General features: G+C 34.9%; 1 pseudogene; it reads left to right on the top strand.

Annotated features, from left to right (window-relative positions):
- The first annotated feature begins 18,590 nt into the window (after positions 1 to 18,590).
- LOC120141394 lies at positions 18,591 to 20,274 on the top strand (annotated as a pseudogene).
- The last annotated feature ends 2,672 nt before the right edge of the window (positions 20,275 to 22,946 follow it).

The following is a 22,946-nucleotide window of genomic DNA, read 5'->3' as shown; positions in this document are numbered from 1 at the left end:
ATATATTTAACTTGGTACTTATATTTTTATTTAAAATACTGGAACTTATTTTGATTAAAATTAATATTTACATTTGATGTTTTAATTCAAAGTAATACCTACAACGAAAAAATTAATTTGATTCATAAAATTAAACCTATATATTAATTTAAATTAAAAAAAAATAGATTTAGATATTAAAAAAATTAAATGTTGAAATAAACATTAAAATCAAAATAAGATCAAAATATAAATAAAATATCTTCTACTCAACTGTCACACGGAAAATAGTACAAAAAGAGGACAATACATTGAAGTCAATGTCCATTTAAGTAATTTAGAAGGCAACCAATGTTTCTAGGGTTTTCAATGAATCCATATATAAACGCAAGTTTCAGCACCTTAAGCTTACATCCCACTTATCTGCTCCGCAGCCTCATTTGTCGTCACTTCCTATAGATCCCTAAGCCTCTGTAATCTTTCATCTTCCCCCATCATTCAATTCATTGTTTGTTCAATGCAACTGCATCCTATAGGTAAATACGAAATTCTTCGTTTTTCTTATATAATCTTGTTATTCGGTTACTCTGTTCTATCGGTGCTCGAAATTTATTATGAAAAATAAACGAAACCCATTTTTCTAATTTGATTTGCGTATCGGCTCCATTATCAGAGTCAACAGCAGGCTCCGATCCATGGGGACCTGACTGCCGCTTGGAGCCAATATTTAGCCAAACGGTTGAAGACCCATGGAACTCAACGGTTGTTTCATGACACAATAATCCGTTTACATTTTCTGATCAACTGTGTTTGTTTAAAGAACTAAGATTTGATTGTTGGAAAGAGGCATACAGTCAGACACGGGTGATTGTTGTTTTACACTAGCAATCCACCTTTTGCAATGTGCCTAAACCAAAGCTACTTACACGATTGGAGGGATCCTTGCTTTCTTCATGGATTCCTCCAAATTTAAAGCAGCTAAATTTTATCTTAATTAAAATATTAAGAAACCTTCAAGGTCTTGTAAATATGAATTATAGCATATTTAAATTATTTATTTGTTATCCAGAAAAATTCTGAATATATATTCACGTTGTAATAATTTTAAATGATCGAAAAAATTATGAATTATAAAGTGTGAAATGATTGCGTCACAATGTGCAAGAGATGGAGTTGATTTGTAATGCGGATCGGAATAACCTTAGTATTTTTATGAACTTTGTTATGCATTCTTATGCATTCAGTTGTAATTCTTTTGAAATTTAGTGTTTTGTATTATTTTACGAATATTTTTGGGAGTCCCCTATTATTTGTAAATTCAGTTTATTATTATGTTTTTATATTGCATTATGAATCTCTAAATTTTAGAGATTTAGACAAGTCGAGGCGGGTAGGCGGGTCGGATTAGATAAGACGGGTCAAGCGGGTTGGGTTGACGGGTTTTGGAAATTTTCTTGGGCCAAAATAAGCCCTGCGCGCATACGGTGGTACGTGACACTTGTGGCTAGCTTGAGGCGGACAATCGAACACTTCTTGAGTCCAAACACCAATTACAACCACAACCAAACCAAAAATCAGTCAAAATTCATCGGTCATGTAAAGTTAAATGAACTCAAACTTCAAAATCAATTCACAAATTATTAAAAATTCTAAGAACATTATTTTGTGACTTGAATTTTATTAAATTTTACTTCAGTCCTATATATACTATGTGGAGTTGAATTTCAATTAACATTATACTTTCTATATATATTAAAAGTTGCCATAGATAAATAAGATACGTAAAATTAATTCTCTAACACTACAATTTCCATCAAAGGGGAGGAGACGTCCAAAATTTTGTTCATACTTGCATTGGATGTTGCCCATATTTCCATGGACATGGTGTTATATTTTACGACTTACACCAGAAGGAATCTATTGGCATGTGAAACCGAAATACTTACCTATGTCGGTGATCGGCGAAAATGACAACGGTGGTACAATCCACCAATTGGGTTATGATCGGACGACGATGAGAAAATGGCAACTGTGATGAGGCGAGCCGATCATTGATCGATCGGAATTGAAGGAAAAATGTGTGGTGACGGTAGGGTTTTGATGAATCCTCCCGATGATTTTACTGCGAATGACGTCGATTTATGATGTGATTAGGGTTGGGTTTTGTTCGGAGTAAGACGACAGTCATTTTGGGGTAGTGGCGTCGGTTAAGATGGTCGGAAGGTGACGGAATCGAGGAATGAAAGTAGGCAGGGTTAGGGATTTGGGGGAGAATTTTAGGGAATTTGGTTCACTAAATATGGGGAATAAGGGTTTAATCTGGTTTATTTTTCCAATCCACGGAAAATGAGTAATTTTAGGGATGGGTCCCTAAATTTCCTACAACATAATAATATTGTCCATAAGTTTCATAAATTCATATTTTGACCCCTAATTTGATGTAACACCCCAACCCGTACCCGACCCGAATACGAGTCTGAGGTGTCACCTTGACTTTTCAAACCTTGAAACTTAAAGAAAAACCCCGGGGAATTTAAAACTTTGTTTAAAACAAAATACTTTAAATTTACATAAAAGAGTCCACAAAATATAAACTCGATCAGAGTGCTTATAATTAACGACTTATTACATGCCAACACTCTATACACAACAAAATACATACTTTGTCGATTACTTCTGATCTGATCTTCTAGTAATAATACTGTCTTTGCCACTTCTATTCTTGCTCTTCACGTTTCTTGGTACCTACGTGTAAATCACTTACACGCTAAGTCATAGACTTAGTGAGGCAATAAATAAACATGTAACAATAGATTCATGAAAATGCATTCTTACCATTTGATCATGATATTTCAATATGCATGGATATATCTCCTATGACATATATAATCAAGTCATGCACACATGAAACTTACCTTTTTGCATCACTTTCACTTTAATTTATATTTCAATTGATGTTGTTGTTGCCCATGTATATTATTGAGAATAGAGATATGTGAGTACATTGAGGTTGTGCACCAATGCTGTCACCACAGCTCGTATAAATTCCCTCATGGGGCACCGAACATTTGTTCAGTATTCGTCCCGAAGGACTGCTATATATGTCCCGAAGGACTATAATACCCTCGACTCTTGGCATGCCAACTATACCTATAGCTCTCGTATCATATACTATGGGCATTTATTATGAATATATTTCTCAACACTTGTTCTTTCTTTTCTGTCACATACCACATGTATGTGTAACCATATATTTCATATCATATCACATATTGCATATTCATATGTCATTTCATATATTCACATAGCTTATTTCATTTCATATTGGTCATATCTCATAGCATATATCACATATGCATATAAGCATGTATATCATATCATATATCTTATGTTTCATGCTTTTATGTTTATGCATATCATGTATTCATGTACATATAAGAATCACATATCAAATAACATTTTAGGAGTCACTTCTTACCATAGTAACTCCATCATTGGCTCATCGCAAGCCAATGTTCGTTCAATAATATAAGTACAATTAAAATTGCACTCACCTTAGCTTTGCTTTGATTCGATTATAATCCTTTGATTATTCCGGAACTTGTTTAGGCTCAATATCTACATAAATATATCATTTCAAAACAACTATCAGAAGCCTAAACTTTAAACTTGATGTTAATAACTTAAATCGGTTTAATGAATCAAATTCCATTTTTTCATTTAGGGGGAATCGATACCCCCCAGGGGGAATTTGTTCACGGGGAATCGATATCCCCTAGGGGGGAATCTGTTCCCCCTGTACATACTGGAATTTTCGTCCAAGAGGGGGAATCGATTCCCTTCATATGGTATCGGTTCCCTCTACCCAAAAATTATATTTTAACCCCGAAAATCATCAATTCTTCACTTAATTCTTCTATTTTAAACCCCTATCATGTCATTAAACTCAACTACCATTACTTAAACCAACCTTACATCCATGAAAATCATCTATAACTTCAAAATCCTATCCTTCATATGTAATTCAAGAATCATACTCAAATTTCAATATGTTCTAAATACCATTCTAACACTTCATATTCCTTAATTAGCATGATGACAAGTCAAATTTAACTTCAAATTCAACTTATCAACTCTTTTCCATGATTTCATATAAAAATTCGTTTTCTTAAATCTCTTATAACTTCTTCATCTTTTTGTTTTAGAACAAATTAAGCTTTCCTTAAGCTTAATTATCATCTAGTGATCATAACCCAACTTTTAAAACAACAAATAACCAAGAAAATAGAAAACTCACCTTTGCTGTGGCTTTCTCTCGTATGGAATAACAAAGAGGAGAAGAAGAGATATTCTTCTTATCCCTTTCCCCCGTATATATCCTCAACATAATACAATTTAATCATTTAATGGTTAAATGACCATTTTTCCCTTTAATTCTTTTAATAATTACTAACAATCCTTCCAGATAAATCATTGAATTATATAATTATTCTACTTTAATCACCAAATTTTGAAGTTTTACAATTTAGTCACTAACCCGTATTTTGGGATGTTACAAATCTCTCCCCTTAAGAAAATTCGTCCTCGAATTTTCATTGTACAAAGAGATGGGGGATATTGAATCTTCATGTCCTCTTTGCGTTCCCACGTCGCTTCTTCCACCTTGTGATTTTTCCACAACACTTTGACTAATGGAATAGTATTGTTCCTTAATTGCTTGACTTCGTGAGCCAATATTTGAACAGGTTCTTCCTCATAAGTCAAATCTGATTGAACTTTGATATCTTCGGTAGTCAACATGAGATGGATCAGATCGATATTTCCTAAGCATGGAGACATGAAAGACGTTGTGGATTTTCTCCATTTCAGGTGGCAAAGCCAATTGATATGCTACTGGTCCTACTCTTTTAACGATTTCATATGGTCCAATAAACCGAGGACTCAATTTTCCTTTACGTCCAAATCTCAATACTTTCTTCCACGGAGACACTTTCAAGAACACTTTATCTCCGATTTGAAACTCAATTTCTTTCCTTTTTAAATCAGCATATGATTTCTGTCTATCAGCTGCAGCTTTCAGATTATTCTGAATGACTTAGACTTTCTCTTCCATTTCCTGAATCAACTCAGGACCAATAACTTCTCGATCTTTAAGTTCATACCAATTCAAGGGTGTACGACATCTTCTCCCATATAAAGCTTCATAGGGAGCCATTTTGATGCTTGACTGATAACTATTATTATACGCAAATTCAGCAAGTGGCAAATATTTTTCCCACGATCCTTTAAATTCGATAACACAAGCTCTTAATATATCCTCCAAAATTTGGATAGTTCATTCTGACTGACCATCTGTCTGAGGATGAAACGCTGTGCTAAAATTCAGTCTTGTGCCCAATGATCCATGTAAAGACTTCCAAAATCGTGACGTGAATCTAGGATCCAGATCAGAAACTATGAAAACAGGTACACCATGTAACCATATAATCTCTCTGATATACAACTCAGCATATTTATCCATAGAGAAATCAGTTCGTACCGGAATAAAATGAGTTGACTTAGTCAACCTATCTACAATCACCCATATTGAATCTCTTTTGTTCGGAGTTAAAGGCAACCCCGTCACAAAATCCATTGTTACATTCTCACATTTCCATTGAGGAATTGAAATTGATTGTAAAAGTCCTGAAGGAACCTGATGCTCAGCCTTAACTTGCTGACAAATCAAACATTTTGATACAAATTCCGTAATGTATTTCTTCATTCTTAGCCACCAATATCGACTCTTGAGATCCATATACATTTTATTCCCTCCCGGATGCATTGTCAGTGGACTACAATGAGCTTCCGTTAAGAAATCATTCTTTAATTCATCCTCATCCGGAATTACCAATCTTTCTCGATAATATAAATTCTCATCAGACTTAATCTCATAATCCATACTCTCTCCATTCCTTATCTGTTGGACCTTCTTTAAACACTTTCCATCTTTAGCTTGCAATTCTTTAATTCGATCTAGTCATACTGGCTTGACAGTCAATTCTGCACAAATTGCACCATCTTCTCTTAACGATAATCTAGCATCAAGAGTTCGCAAAGCTGCAAACGTCTTTCTACTCAAGGCATCAGCTACCACATTTGCCTTTCTGGGATGGAAATCAATCACAACATCATAATCCTTAAGAAATTCCACTCATCTTCTCTGTCTTAAATTTAACTCTTTCTGAGTCATTAAGTACTTTAAACTTTTGTGATCCGTATACAAGTAGCATTTTTCACCATACAAGTAGTGACGCATATCTTAAGAGCAAACACTACTGCAGCCATCTCCAGATCGTGTGTCGGATAATTCTTCTCATGCGGTTTTAATTATCTCGAAGCATAGGCAACCACCTTGCTTTCTTGCATTAATACACATCCCAAGCCATTATGAGACGCATCACTATACACTACAAAGTCCTTGTCAGACTCAGGTTGGACTAACACTAGAGCTTCTGTCAAAATCTTCTTTAACTTTTCAAAACTCTCTTGACATTATTGAGTCCAAACAAATTTTACTTCCTTTTTCAACAGTTTAGTTAGGGGTAATGCTATGATCGAAAAGTTTTTTATGAACATTCGATAATAACCAGCTAACCCCAGAAAACTTCGAACTTCTGTCACATTCTTTGGAACTTCCACTCTAGAATAGCTTTAATATTTTGAGGATCCACTTGAACTCCTTTGCAAAAATTACATGTCCAAGAATGTCACTTCATTCAACCAGAATTCACATTTAGAGAATTTAGCATAAAGCTTCTTGTTTCATAAATTTGTAAGATAATCCTCAAATGAGAACTATGCTCTTCCTCTGACTTTGAATATATTAAAATATCATCAATGAAAACCACCACGAACTGATCCAAATAGGGTTGAAAAATTCTGTTCATTAGATCCATGAAAGCAGCTGGTGCATTCGTAACTCCAAACGACATTACAATAAACTCATAGTGACCATATCTTGTTCTAAACGCCGTCTTGGAACATCTTTCTCTTGAATCTTTAATTGATGATAACCCGAACGTAAATCAATTTTTGAGAACACTGAAGCTCCCTTTAATTGTTCTTGATGGTCACTTTATTGAGTTGTCTGTAGTCAATGCAGAGACGCATTGAACCGTCATTCTTCTTAAAAATAAAACTGGAGCTCCCCAAGGTGATACACTTGGTCTAATAAAACCTTTGTCCAGCAATTCTTGTAATTGAATCTTTAATTCTTGCAACTCTTTTGGAGCCATCCTGTATGGTGCCATTGCAATGGGCGCTGTTCCCGGCATTATCTCAATCTGAAATTCTACCTCTCTGTCCGGAGGTAAACCTGGCAATTCTGCAAGAAATACATCAGAGAACTCTCTAACGATAGGAATTTCTTCAATCTCTTTGTCTTTGGCTCTTCATCCAACACACTAGCAATGAACCCTTGACATCCTTGTAACAGTAAATTCTTTGTCGTCATCACTGAGATCACATTTGCCAATGAATTCCACCTTTCACTAAACACCACGATTTCTACCTCTTATGGACTTCTCAACGTTACTCTTTTCAGTCTACAGTCGACATTAGCATAATAACGATTAACCAATCCATTCCCAGTATCACTTCAAATTCTTCAAAAGGTAATTCCATCAAATTAGTAGGGAATTCAATTCCCTGAATTTGTATGGGACACCCTCGACTCACCATATTTACCCAGCACTGTGTCCTAACAGATTCGTCACTATCACCTCATTGTTAGTAGCTTCTAATTGAATGTTCAATTCTCTCACTAACTTACTAGTAATGTATGAATATGTATAACCCGTATCAATCAATACCATAACCCGTTTATCAAACAACAGAAAGGTAACTGTTATAATCTCCGGGTCATCCGATCCTCATTGGTCTTGAGATTATACACTCGAGCAGTGGAACGTATCTCTTGTTGAGCAGAGGACTCTGACTGATTTCTTCCTCTGCCTCTACCTCTTCCCCTTTGGCCTGTAGAAATAGACCTCTCTGACTGTGCAGATTCATCGACTACTCTAGGACAATCCCGAACAAAATGTCGGTCTCCCCACATCTAAAGCAAGCTCCAGAAATCCTTCTACATATCCCATAATGATTCTTTCCACAATGTTGGCATTGTCTGTCTTGACTCTGGTTAAATCTCCCAACTCCAGATCCTGCTGATTGAGTTTGTCTCCTCTCATCGGATTTGATCCTCTAGCTGAGGATACCACTAACTCTGATCTAGCTTGAGGTCGAGAACTAACATCTCTGACTCTTTTTGACTGTGCGGAACTCGAAGAAGCACCCGTTCTCTTGACTTTTTGAGTCCTTGATTTTTTAAGTCTCTCATTCTGAGCTCTTTCCAAAGCTTTGGCACGATTGACTACCTCTTGAAACGAGGATAGATTCAATACAATCAATATCTCCTTCAACCGAGGACGTAACCCCTCTACGAACCACTCACAAGCATCATTCTCAGTAGGAACAAGCTCGGCAGCAAAGCGACTCAACTTATTAAATTCACAATCGTACTCATATACAGTGTGATTCCATTGCTTCAGATTCATGAACTCTTGCTTCATTTGACGAACAAATTGATCTCCGATGTACTTATGTTTGAATTCTTCTAAAAACAATGACCAAGTTACTTGGGCGTTAGTCATCCTCAATGTAACATTGGTCCACCAGATCATTGCTTGTCCTCTCAACAAGGAAATTACTCCATCTAGCTTCTCAGCATCGGAACAATGAAGTCCCGTAAGCATGACCTTCACGTCATTAAGCCAAAGGTCCACAGTAACAGGACCTTCATCGGCTTCCCCTCTAAACTCTTGAGCTCCTAATCCCTTCAACTCTTTCGCAACATTCATTTTTGGAGTTGAAGTAACAGGAGGTTGAAAACGCGTCAATACAGCATCTAAAGTTATAAAGAATACATCTTTATCATTCACATGAACTCCAGAGGGTGTCTGTTCTTCACTCTGCCTGGCCAGGGCAGGTGAATTACTGCTTTCAGCGGGTATATCATCTCCCACTTCATTTCTAGAACTACCTTGTCCGGACATCTATAAAAATACAATCATATAGTCCTATTAGCACAACAGTATACTTACTATTCCATCATATCAGAAGTTTTCACTATTTTGTTTGCATGTATACCTTATAAAACACTCAAGACTCCAAATTTATGCCGAGAATCGACTAAACCTTAGCTCTGATGCCTTTAACTGTAACACCCCAACACGTACCCGACCCGAATACGAGTCTGAGGTGTCACCTTGACTTTTCAAACCTTGACACTTAAAGAAAAACCCCGGGGAATTTAAAACTTGGTTTAAAACAAAATACTTTAATTTACATAAAAGAGTCCACAAAATATAAACTCGATTAGAGTGCTCATAATTAACGACTTATTACATGCCAACACTCTATATACAACAAAATACATACTTTGTCGATTACTTCTGATCTGATCTTCTAGTAATAATACTGTCCTTGCCACTTCTATTCTTGCTCTTCACATTTCTTGGTACCTACGTGTAAATCACTTACACGCTAAATCATAGACTTAGTGAGGCAATAAATAAACATGTAACAATAAATTCATGAAAATGCATTCTTACCATTTGATTATGATATTTCAATATGCATGGATATATCTCCTATGACATATATAATCAAGTCATGCACACATGAAACTTACCTTTTTGCATCACTTTCACTTTAATTTATATTTCAATTGATGTTGTTGTTGCCTATGTATATTATTGAGAATAGAGATATGTGAGTACATTGAGGTTATGCACCAATGCTGTCACCACAGCTCGTATAAATTCCCTCATGGGGAACCGAACATTTGTTCAGTATTCGTCCCGAAGGACTGCTATATATGTCCCGTAGGACCACTACGTCCCGAAGGACTACAATACCCTCGACTCTTGGCATGCCAACTATACCTATAGCTCTCGTATCATATACTATGGGCATTTATTATGAATATATTTCTCATCACTTGTTCGTTCTCTTCTGTCACATACCACATGTATGTGTAACTATATATATTTCATATCATATCACATATTGCATATTCATATGTCATTTCATATATTCACATAGCTTATTTCATTTCACATTGGTCATATCTCATAGCATATATCACATATGCATATAAACATGTATATCATATCATATATCTTATGTTTCATGCTCTTATGTTTATACATATCATGTATTCATGTACATGTAAGAATCACATATCAAATAACATTTTAGGAGTCACTTCTTACCATAGTAACTCTATCATTGGCTCATCGCAAGCCAATGTTCGTTCAATAATATAAGTACAATTAAAATTGCACTCACCTTAGCTTTTCTTTGATTCGATTATAATCCTTTGATTATTCCAGAACTTGTTTTGGCTCAATATCTACATAAATATATCATTTCAAAACAACTATCAGAAGCCTAAACTTTAAACTTGATGTTAATAACTTAAATCGGTTTAATGAATCAAATTCCATTTTTTCATTTAGGGGAGAATCGATACCCCCCAGGGGAATCTGTTCCCGGGGAATCGATACCCCCCAGGGGGGAATCTGTTCCCCCTGCACATACTGGAATTTTCGTCCAAGAGGGGGAATCGATTCCCTTCATAGGGTATCGGTTCCCTCTACCCAGAAATTGTGTTTTAACCCTGAAAATCATCAATTCTTCACTTAATTATTCTATTTTAAACCCCTATCATGTCATTAAACTCAACTATCATTACTTAAACCAACTTATATCCATGAAAATCATCTATAACTTCAAAATCCTATCCTTCATATGTAATTCAAGAATCATACTCAAATTTCAATATGTTCTAAATACCATTCTAACACTTCATATTCCTTAATTAGCATGATGACAAGTCAAATTTAACTTCAAATTCAACTTATCAACTCTTTTCCATGATTTCATATAAAAACTCATTTTCTTAAATCTCTTATAACTTCTTCATCTTTTTGGTTTAGAACAAATTAAGCTTTCCTTAAGCTTAATTATCATCTAGTGATCATAACCCAACTTTTAAAACATCAAATAACCAAGAAAATAGAAAACTCACCTTTGCTGTGGCTTTCTCTCGTATGGAAGAACAAAGAGGATAAGAAGAGATATTCTTCTTATCCCTTTCCCCGTATATATCCTCAACATAATACAATTTAATCATTTAATGGTTAAATGACCATTTTGCCCTTTAACTCTTTTAATAATTACTAATAATCCTTCCAGATAAATCATTGAATTATCCAATTATTTTACTTTAATCACCAAATTCTGAAGTTTTACAATTTAGTCACTAACCCGTATTTTGGGATGTTACATTTGGGGTATTACATAGGCACTAAATGTGTTAAATTTTTAATTGCGAGATATTAAATGAAACAAAAACTAAACATTAAGTATGATTTTCAAAAAAATAAAAGTTTAGATACTAAAACGGATTAAAACTGATATTTTAAGTATTAAATACTTAGTTTACCTAATATAATTTGGTTTTTCTGAAAATGGATGGTATAAATGAGATAAAAGGCCTTTTATTGTAATTGATTAATTGATTTTAAATTCAATTAATCAATTACACCATCAACTTAAATTAAAATTTATCTACAAGATAAATTTCTAAGATAATTCAAAATTTTCACGTAATTTTTATCTTTGAAATTTAAATTATTTTAATAATTATAAATTATCTTAACAAACAAACCTAATATTTTGAAATTATACCAAGTTAAACCTAACACATAGCCGTATATCTCTTCTGTGACACATACGAGTAGCCTAGGCTAAAGGAAGGTGTTTTTCTCAAAAAATCACCGGTGACAGGAATATTTATCGATCTAACATCAGTTAGACTAAATTTTCTGATCTAACACCTTTTACAGTAAGGCGCGCCCCCTGCACCGCGCTATACGCTGATTTGGCGCCACGTGGGGTAAGGCGTCCCCCTACGACGCGCCTTATGCTGACATGGATATACGTGTGTATAGCGCGGCCCCTGGGGTGCGCCTTACGCCACGTAGGGTATAGCACGGGTCAGAGGTCGCGCCTGACCATTATAATTATATATAGCGCGGGGCAGGTACCGCGCCTTGTATAATTGTTACAACTTTTCTCGGCTTTAAATACCCTTCTCCCCCGGGTAGTTTCTCACATCTCCTCACATCTCTCCTCTCAACTTATAAATTAATACAACAATTCCGTCAACGAGTCAATAATTCTGATAATTTTCTCATATTTTATTCAGAGTTCGTGCGATTTTTCGTTATAACGTAATTTTGTGATAATTTTTTTATTATATTTATTGTTTATTATGATTATTTGAAAAAATATTATACTAATTGTTGTCAATTAATTTCTATGTTTGTAAAATTAGAAAGCGGGAATATACGTCGAAATAGTTTTGCGGTACAGATAATAATATAAAATTATATTATTTAAATTATTTACGTTTATGTGTAAAAATTTTATTCTGTTATATTTTCGTTCATATATTATTTATTTAATCAGCATTGTTTCAATTTTTTTGGCAAATATAATATTGCCACACTTTTAAACTCAAAGAATGACACGACTTTCAGCTATTGTTTATTATGATGGTGAAATTCGAGAAGATGAAACCGGCGTTGTTTTCGTATCAAATGAGCATGTTAAAATATCATTGAAGAGAAACATAACTCTTGAGGAGCTGATAACAAAGATTTTGAGAAAGATTCATGTTGGAAGTAGTAGAAGAATGACGTCGTTACAGTACAAATTTTCAACATCAATGTTGCCATTAACTTATACAGCGTTCAAACTTTTGAACAATAATGATGTTCAAATGATGGTTGAAGCTCAAAGTAATTATTCAGACGCCAGTATTGAGATGTATGCAAATTTTATTCAAGTGCGTGCCATTCGGGGTCAATTATTAAGCTCCCACTATGGGCTGGCTGAACAAGTTGATTAAGTTGACAACCCAACAACAGTAATGTGTAATGATTTTAATGCCATAATGGGGAGACATTCATCCGCAACTCCTTACGATATGTACCGAGGTGGGTTGACGAACAATCCGTATGGTAACATCGCGTCCAGTTCAAGGGGAAGACATTCATCTGCAAATCTGTTTGACCTTAATATGGAGATGACATTGACATAACCATCTGTGCAATTTCCATTTGACATGATGGCTTCAAGCTCCGGGGGGAGGCATTCAACTGCGAGCTTTTTCGATCTGAATGTCGATATGCCTTCCAGTTCAAGGGGAATGCGTGCAAGTAGTAGGTTCTTCGACCTAAATGTGGAGAGCATGGAGGAACCATCATCTCTACTAGAAGAACCGCTTCGTGAGCCTGGTGCGGATGGTGCTGAGACTGGACTATTCATTCACCAAGAATCACCGCAATTCAACTCTGATGGTGGTGATGATGTAGATGAAGTTCCAGCAAATGTGGCACAAATTGACCCTCCAACACACATGTATGAAGTTGATTATGATGCAATGTACGGGCCAGAATTTGCGGATATGCCTCATCTCGGTGACTATGGATATTACTCATCAATAAATAATGGTGAGTTATCTTTAGGCATGAAGTTTTCAAGCAAGGAAGAAGCGATGATGGCTATAAAAAATTACAATATCTGTAATTCTATTCAGTCTAGAGTCGACCGCTCCACGACCGAAAAATATGTATGCTATTGTGCCCGACGTGAAAACGGATGCAATTGGATGGTTCGTGTATTGAAGAGGAAGAGGAAAAACAATAGATGGGAACTAACAGTATACAACGGTCCTCACACATGTTGTGTTGGAGGGACACATGTTGTGTTGGAGGGGTCAACCAAGATCATCCCAACTTGGACTCTGAAGTGATATGTCAAGTTATCATGCCCATGGTAAAAGAAAGCTCTCATATAGTTGTTGTTGTGTTGATTTCATCTATACAATCGCAGTATGGGTACACTGTCTCTTATAAAAAAAGCTTGGTTGGAAAAACAAAATGCCATTGTCAAACTTCATGGCGAATGGGATGCATCTTACAATGAACTTCCAAGCTGGTTTAGGCTGGTGTGGAGGTTGAATCATGGGACAATTGTGGACTTCGAAACCTCCTATGCACACCATAATGATCGAGTTCTCCGTGATTGATGCCAATTCTACCGGGTTTTTTGGACTTACCCACAGTGCGTTAATGCTGTCAAATATTACAAGCCCTGTGGTCCAGATCGACGAGACTTTCTTGTATGGAAAATACAAGCAAGTTTTATTATTGGCAGTTGTCCAAGATGGCAATCGCAACATTCTTCTAGTTGCTTTTGCTCTTGTCGAAGGAGAAGATACAGATTCTTGGGCTTTTTTCTTCTGAAATTTATGTGTACGTGTTATCACGAGGGAAAACATATGTGTCATTTAAGATTGTGGAGCTGGGGTGAAAGCAGCAATGGAGTCTTTGGATCCAATGTTACAATCGCTCTTTGTCCAATATAGGTATTGTCTCCGATACATTGTTGCGAACTACCATGGAAGGTACAAGAAGAATGATGAGCGCTAATTAATTGTGCACATGGGTAAGTGAACTGATGTAGTTTGTTTTCTTTCGATTGTTTTAATTTTGCAAAGAAAGCAAGTTAGTAAGTTATACATTTTTTGATCAGGTTACAAACTACTTCCTCGAACGTGTGAATCAATACTTCAAGATTTGCGGGCGAAGAACGAGGAAGGATACGATTACATCAGCCTCATCGATAAAGAAATGTGGACGAACGCATATGATGGTGGATATCGATATGGACACATGATGACCAACTTGGCAGAGGCAATCAATTCAACTTTAAAGGGTGCACGTCACTTACCAGTAGCGGCTTTGGTAAAGACTATATATTTTCGTTTGGGGGCGCTTTTTGTGAAGCTCAGGGGACAAGCTCAAACCTGGATGCAAGGCGGTCATGTCTATCACCCTAGATTAGTTGCAGATCTACAGAAATGTTTTTTGCATCAAATGGAATGTCTGTAACAAGCTTCTCTAGAAGGCATGAAATGTTTCGTGTCACAGAGTTTTCGCGACCTCTTCAAGGGATTGAAGCTGTGTCGTTAAGAGTAAATCTAAGGGACAGAACGTGCGATTGCGGGTTTTTTCAAGCTCTTAAGTATCCATGCTCTCATGTGATAGCAGATTACTCGCATACATGTCAAGACTATAACCATTTTGTGGATCCCGTATACCTACTATCTGAAGTTTTTAAGGTATACGAATTTGAGTTTCCCCCATAGGTAATGACAAAGACCCTGATGAGGTTCAAGATTGGCTTCCGATTGTACCAAATCCGAGTTTATTGAGAGAGCGTGGTTGTCCAAAATCCAATCGAATTCATTGCGATATGGATATTCGAGAAAGATCTAGACAAGACAGAAGATGTGGGTATTGTAGAAACCCATGACACACTAGAAAAACATGTCCACTTCTGTTGCCATCAAGTAATAATTGATGAGGAAATAATGTATTTGTTTATCAAATAATAATTCTTGTACTTTGATTTGCATTTACTTCAAGTTAATGTCATTCGATAATCGATGATGAAGATTAAAAAAACGATACAATAATACGAGATTGGACGTTTGCATTGTATGTGATTATAATAAAAGAGATAATAAGTGACAAACTTAAGAAAGTTATCAAACAATTTGGCATTTCAAAATAATTTTAAATACAACAAACTTACAATAAGTATTAAATGGTAAATGATTACCAAATTACAATAACTGATATTAAATGGTAATAAACAAAATTAACTGAAATACATTAAAAAAAGTCAAACAAATTTAACAAAATAAAGTAAGTATTAAATGAGAAATAATAATAAAAATTACAATTAAAAAGTCTAATAAACTAAATACAAATAAAAAAAAATCTATCGATGCCTGTGATGCGAATGTGTTCCACAGGGCGGTGGCTGTCGGTCTCGAGGAGGATTTCTTCGTATCACTGGTTGTGACTCCTCGCTGTCATCATCATCACCATCACCGTCGTTGTCGTTATCGTCCTGAGTAGGTACATTAGGTTGATGAGGAGCTGATGACGATGAAGCACCTCCATAGAATAAGGACCCTGGAGGTGTTTGACTGACTATCCCACCGGCCTACGAAAACTGGGAAAACTCATAAAACCCAGACATCGCTGAGTGTGAAAACTGTACATAACGTGTCCGTGTTGCGGCCATGGGTGATGAGGTTGAACCCGCCAAATGTCCAACATATAAACCCCAAGTCGGATATATAAACATATACCCATAATAGCCTCCAAGAGGGGTCATCTGTGACGGTGGCGGTGGCGGCGGTGGCGGCGATGGTGGCATCATATATGGCTGCGGTATATAAGTCGCTGGATACGGTTGCTGCTGTGAAAGTCCTGCTGGTGCAGCTGAGGATGAACCGGAAGCACCTGCTCTCCGTCCATGAGTCGAGGGACGATGGTGCTGTGTCGGTGAACGTCTCTATCGACGTCGCTGAAAGGTCTTCCCTCGTGCATCCTCGGGAAGTAGAAACGGTTTCCCGTTACTGTTGAACCACTCGTAATAACCGTCAGCAACCATCAAGAGGTCAAGTAAAATGGGCTCTCTACGGGGAAGGCGCCGATGTTGATCCTCCCACAACACAACACACGCATTATGCCTCACTAGTCAATCTGTATCTGTCTTGTCACGTCTATCTGTGCTATACAACTCGTCCATATTGCGAGGGTGCTTCCAGAATTGGTTGAAAACAACCAAATTGCCGGAGCACGCGATCAGTGGAGTGCCACTCGACGGTCGCATAACAGATCAAGGGGACCGTCGCCATCCAAACATCTGATAGGCCCCTCAACTCAGGTGGGATCACCGCCCTCACATCATCAGTAGAATATGACACCCATTCAAACTAAAACAAAGATATATAATTTTTATCAAAATAATAATCTAATTATATAACTATAATCTAAAATCGATTTTTAAACTTTAAAATTCATACATGTGTGCCAGCCTTCTGATCGATTAACACCCTAATTTTTTCTAAATCATCAGGTAACTCCTGATGATTTTTCATATCAGTAGACCACCTATTCAAGAAAAATAATTTCTTATTCACTGTATAAAATTATTAATATACAAAATCAGTTTTATAATTACCTCAGGAGTAGCGGGAATACGAATGAGTTCTTGACAACGGGACATAAAAGGGCAATCGATACCATGCCCAAGACTGCAGTAGCCCCAACTTCTGCCGATAGCATTACGCCTGTAGTCAATGGCTCGACACATCTCCCTGTACAGGCAAGCCAAAACTGCCAAGCCCCAACTGAGTGATCCGGCCAGATGAAAGTCGCCAAGATGTTGCAACCACATACAGTTAACTTGATTGCGAGATTTGTCTGGCATCAACAACCCTCCTATCAGCTGCAATATGTATGCCCGTGCATACTATTTAACTTCATCGTCAGACGTGTCCTCGCTCAACTCTCGAAAATTGGCATCTAACCAATTTAACGGTATCCGTCAACCGTTAAAATTTTCCGGGACACGTCCTAGACTAACCCGGCACAAAGTAGTCCAAGAACCGAAAATTATCCCTGATATCACACCTCCATCCACCGGAAGCCCCAGGTTTATAGAAACATCCTCAAGCGTGATCGTGCACTCTCCACACGGAAGATGGAATGTGTGGGTCTCCGGCCTCCACCGCTCTACTAAAGCATAAATAAGGTCTGGTTCTATCTTACAGTGGCTCTGATATTTACCTAGGTGACTGAATCCAGCCTCTATAAAATACGGCATTACACAAGTAGATATAACTAACTTAAGGTTCCTAATAAAAGGATCTAATATACGATCTCTCAACTAAAATATAAATAATTACACAAATTAATTTTTAATTAATTTTTAAACTAATAATCATACATTAAATAAATTAAAACGTTAAAATGTTATTGTATCAGCAAAGTGTCGAGATATTTGATTTCCATCCAACCAAAGTAGACCGCTTTCCATTTTATATCTGCAAAAAAAATTAAATAAATAAAATATTAAACACTTAAAATAATTAAATAAATTACAAAAAAATACTAAATATAATAAAATATACCTTAATAAGAGAATATAAGAGTATTTGAGAGAAGTTGAGAGGATTTAGTGTGATGAAAGTGATTGAGAATGGGATATTTATAAGGGATTGTGGCTGTGAACGGGTGAGAGTAATTTGGTAATTAAGGGTATAATGCGCCGCAGCGGCCGCGTCTTTCTGATGCGTGTCAGAATCACAGTTAAGGCGCGGTCCCTGCGCCACACTATACCCTTAATTACCAATCTGTCCCGCACTATACACACGTGTATCTATGTCAGCATAAGACACGTCGCAGAGAACGCGCGTTACCCACGTAGTCAAATCAACATATAGTACGTTGTAAGGGACGCACTGCAAAGGGTGTTAGATCAGGAAATACGCAGGAAGCGAACGGCTCTTGTGTTGAAAATATCAGACTTTTAGGGTTTAACACTCTCAGCCCGTTCACTGCACTACGCGAGAATCCAAGAGAAAAAGAAGAAGAAGAAGCCTTCCCATAATTAGGCTCTCATCTCTACATTTCTTTAATTAGTTTTTTTAATATTTATAATTAGTTGATTATTTTGTTTATTATGTGCTTTTCCTTTGTATATGCTGTTCTTCTTTAGTTTTCGTGTTTTGTGTAAGCTGAGGAATTGGTAATGGAAGCTTTTTTCAAATGAAAATCAAAATACTTTTTTGTTTTGTTTTACTGGTTCTTATCATATTAATTAGTCTTAGAGCTGTTCGTTTTTGCTTTTACTAATAAATTTAGTTGATGTTTACTTGAATTTTTCATTTTATTTATATGCTTTGTTCCCTTGGTAATTTGGCAGATTATTTGCGATAAAAACTAGTAGAAAGCCAAAATGCAGGCTTGTAACGGAGCTTCAATGATAGGTTCTTTGCAACAGCCTATAAGGATCAAAGTCGATAGACCGACATTCCATTTAAAAGGGTCTGGTTATTCTGGTATTAAGCTTAACTCTGTAAAGCCCTGTAGAGCTCAACTTGAAAGTATCTTAGTTACTGGGAGGTCTCCCTTTTCGGACACTGCCCCTGTGCTCGAAACCGGCTTTGTGGACCATGGCCTCAATGAAGCTGATCCTGACGTTCAATCTATTATTAATAAGGAGAAGGAGAGGCAGTTCAAAAGCCTTGAGCTCATTGCCTCAGAGAACTTTACGTCCCGAGCAGTAATGGAGGCAGTTGGTTCATGTCTCACAAACAAGTATTCTGAAGGACTACCTGGTAAAGGGTATATCTAGTTAAGCAGAAATGCAGAATGCATAGAGATTTAGTATTTGTGATTTTAGATTTTATTGTTTGTAGCGAATTATCTTATTGTTTATTGCAGGTACTACGGGGGCAATGAGTACACCGACGAACTTGAAACACTTTGCCAAAAGAGGGCTTTGGCAGCATTTCATCTGGATGAAAATAAGTGGGGCGTTAATGTTCAACTCTTGTCAGGTTATCCTTCTAATTTTGAGGTTTATACAGCAATTCTTAATCCACATGATCGAATAATGGTAAGATACTTCTGTTTTAGCTGTTGTATCTTGGTTCTCTTTGTTGGATAGTACCCATATAAATGGTTCTTAATATGATTATATAGGGTCTGGACTTGCCTCATGGCGGACATTTGTCACAGGGATTCATGACTGCTAAAAGATGAGTATCTGGCACATCTATCTATTTCGAGTCAATGCCTTATCGACTTGATGAATCCACAGGTTATCTATCAATATTGTTACTTAAATTGTTTAGTGATTGGAGGGCTTGTTTGGTGATTAATTCAGTTTGTGGAACAGGCCTTACTGACTATGACATGCTTGAGAAAACAGCTACCCTCTTCCGGCCAAAACTTATAATTGCTGGTGCTAGTGCATATCCTCGAGATTTTGACTATCCTCGAATGAGGAAGGTAAGCACTAACGTGCTTTTCTTGTTCTGCTATATTATCCGCTATCACAATATATGTATTGCATATACATTTTTCATTTAGCATATAACTTATTGGAATTGGTATCTGTTGGAAGATCGCAGATGTAGTTGGTGCATTTCTGATGATGGATATGGCTCATATAAGTGGACTTGTTGCTTCTTCTGTAGTTGGTGATCCCTTTGAATATTGTGCCATCGTGACAACGACTATGCATAAATTTTGATTTTTGAACTTATTAAATGGTCTCAATAATAAAAACAAGTATTATGTTTTTTTAGATATTTCAAATTCGAACAGTTGCGAGTATAATATATGGATGCGATTGTCAGACAAAAAAATATAGAGGACTAAAAATGTTATTTTAATCTTTTTATATGCGGTTTCATACTTTTTTAATATTTAAAATGAGATATTGAGTTCTTATATTATTTTCTTATTTAATTTTTTTTATTTCTACCATTATGTGGTCTTAAGGTTGTTTGTTTGGCTTTGAATGGAATTATTCAGCGTTGAATGCTTAACCGTTCAGTATTCATCACGTTTTTTTCGCACCTCTGAATGATTCAATGCTGACTGATTCAACAAAACGGTGTTGAATGATTCAATAAAACAATGCTGAATGATTCAACATCAAAATACATTCGGAATAATTCAGAGCTATTATCAAACAGCATGTCACATTCAGAACTAATTCATACAGAGCCTCTGAATCATTCAACATTTGAATTATTCAGCGCTTAATCATTCTGAAATAAACAAACATCCCCTTAGTAATAAAAGGAAATGTTATACTTTTTAGAGATATTGAATTTAAATAGTTGAGTTTGTAAGGTATGGATATGTTTGTCAGAGTAAGAAAATATAGAGGATTGAGTCACCTTAGTAGTTAAAGGATCTGTTGTTACCCCTTAAGATCATGAGTTCAAGTACCGTATATATCAAGAATATGAGTAATTGCACGTTCAATATCAAATAATTTCGAATAAACATATACTATCTTGTATTTACTTTAAATTTATAGAAGAAAAAGTGATAATTATATATCTAAACTTAAATTATTTAAGGTATTTACTTCAAATTTTATAAAAGAAAAAGTAATAATTATATATCTAAACTTAAATTATTTAAGGTATTTATTTAGAATTTTATAAAAGAAAAAGTAATAATTATATATCTAAACTTAAATTATCTAAGGTATTTACTTCAAATTTATAAAAGAAAAAGTAATAATTATATATCTAAACTTAAATTATTTAAGTTGGTTACTTCAAATTTATAAAAGAAAAAGTAATAATTATATATCTAAACTGAAATTATTTAAGGTGATCAAATCCTTAAGTTGAAGGAAATCACTCCTTCAACGACGCTGGTGGAGGCTAGGGTTGTTAACCGTACAGTTTAGCTTAAACGGTCGGTTAATCGTTATAACATTTATGAGATTTTTCTAATTGTAATTTAATTGTAAAAAACGGTTAATTGTTATCAGTTAACTTATTATAATTATTTTTCAAATTTTTTCATAATTCGTATTAAAAAATATAAAACTTGACATATACTTACATAGGTGTAAGTGAATAAAATAAAAAAATGTAACACTTAACATAAACTTACATCGGTGTAAGTATATATATCTCTCAATATCTTAGTACTTGATAATAAACACGTAATTATATTGGTGTAAATATGTTTTTGTATTTACAAAGAAATAAAAAATTAAAATAATAAAAATATTTATTAAGTTATTTGTGTACAAATTTTATTAAATATATATATATATATATATATATATATATATATATACATATATATATATATTAGAAATAATAAAAAAGTATATTAAATTATTTATGTGAAAATATAATAAATTAGAAATATAATTATAAATTTAACCTACTAACGGTTAACCGTTTATTAAAATTCGTAATCTTAACTTTAATCGTTAACCATTATTTTTAACGGTTCAATTAACCGAAATCGTTTAGTATTAACGGTTCGATTAATTAACCTATTAAATGTGACGATTATGCTGATTAACGATTACGGTTAACAATTACGATTTTTTTAACGTCCTCTTTTCCATTCTTGATTAATCTCTTCTTTCAAAATAATATATTTCTAAATATGTGTCTTTGATATACACCATATGTGTTACTTTTATTAAATCAAATTTGTACAATTTTTAGTATATTATTATTTTTTATCATCGATGGCATTGTCAGTGTGAGAAAAATCGAACATAAGACATGTGACATAGATAAAGACGTTTCCCATAAATCATGTCTTTTGTTAAAAAAAATCAAATAAATAATATTATTCGATAACATTTAAATTAAAATTTATTTTTTAATAAAATTATCAAAAGTTATGTCATCAGTTAATATTTTGTTTTCCAAAAATTTTAATTTAAAATATTAAAAATAAATCCTAAATTTTCTGACTCTATTATTGGTCCAACGAAGACAACGTATGAAATTATCAGCAATAATATTAATACAAACGTCATTGTTCATATAAATTAGGGTAACGTATAGTAATGGTCACTGAACATTTCTGAAGTTTGCATTTAGGTCCCCCAACTTTAAAAACTTGCAATACAGTCCCTCAATATTTATTCTGTTTGCAATATGATCCCTCAACTTAAACCACCGTTAGAAATTAGGGTAAATTATATAAAAGGTTATTGAACTTTTCAGACACTTGAATTTAGGTCCCCAACTTTTAAAACTTACAAAACAGTCCTCAATTTCATTCTAAACCCCAATTTCCAAAGTAATTCAATTTCATTCTAAACCCTAAATTCCAAAATAATTCAATTAAATTCAATTATGTCAGATTTATTATTATTTAATTTCATCTTATTTAATGTGATACGTATTTTTTATATAAATATAATAG

The sequence above is a fragment of the Hibiscus syriacus genome, unplaced genomic scaffold (assembly GCF_006381635.1).
Source record: "Hibiscus syriacus cultivar Baekdansim isolate YM2019G1 unplaced genomic scaffold, ASM638163v2 tig00110799_pilon, whole genome shotgun sequence".
NCBI lineage: Eukaryota > Viridiplantae > Streptophyta > Magnoliopsida > Malvales > Malvaceae > Hibiscus > Hibiscus syriacus.
Note: the sequence above shows the minus strand (reverse complement) of the source record. Positions and strands in the feature narration are given on the sequence as shown.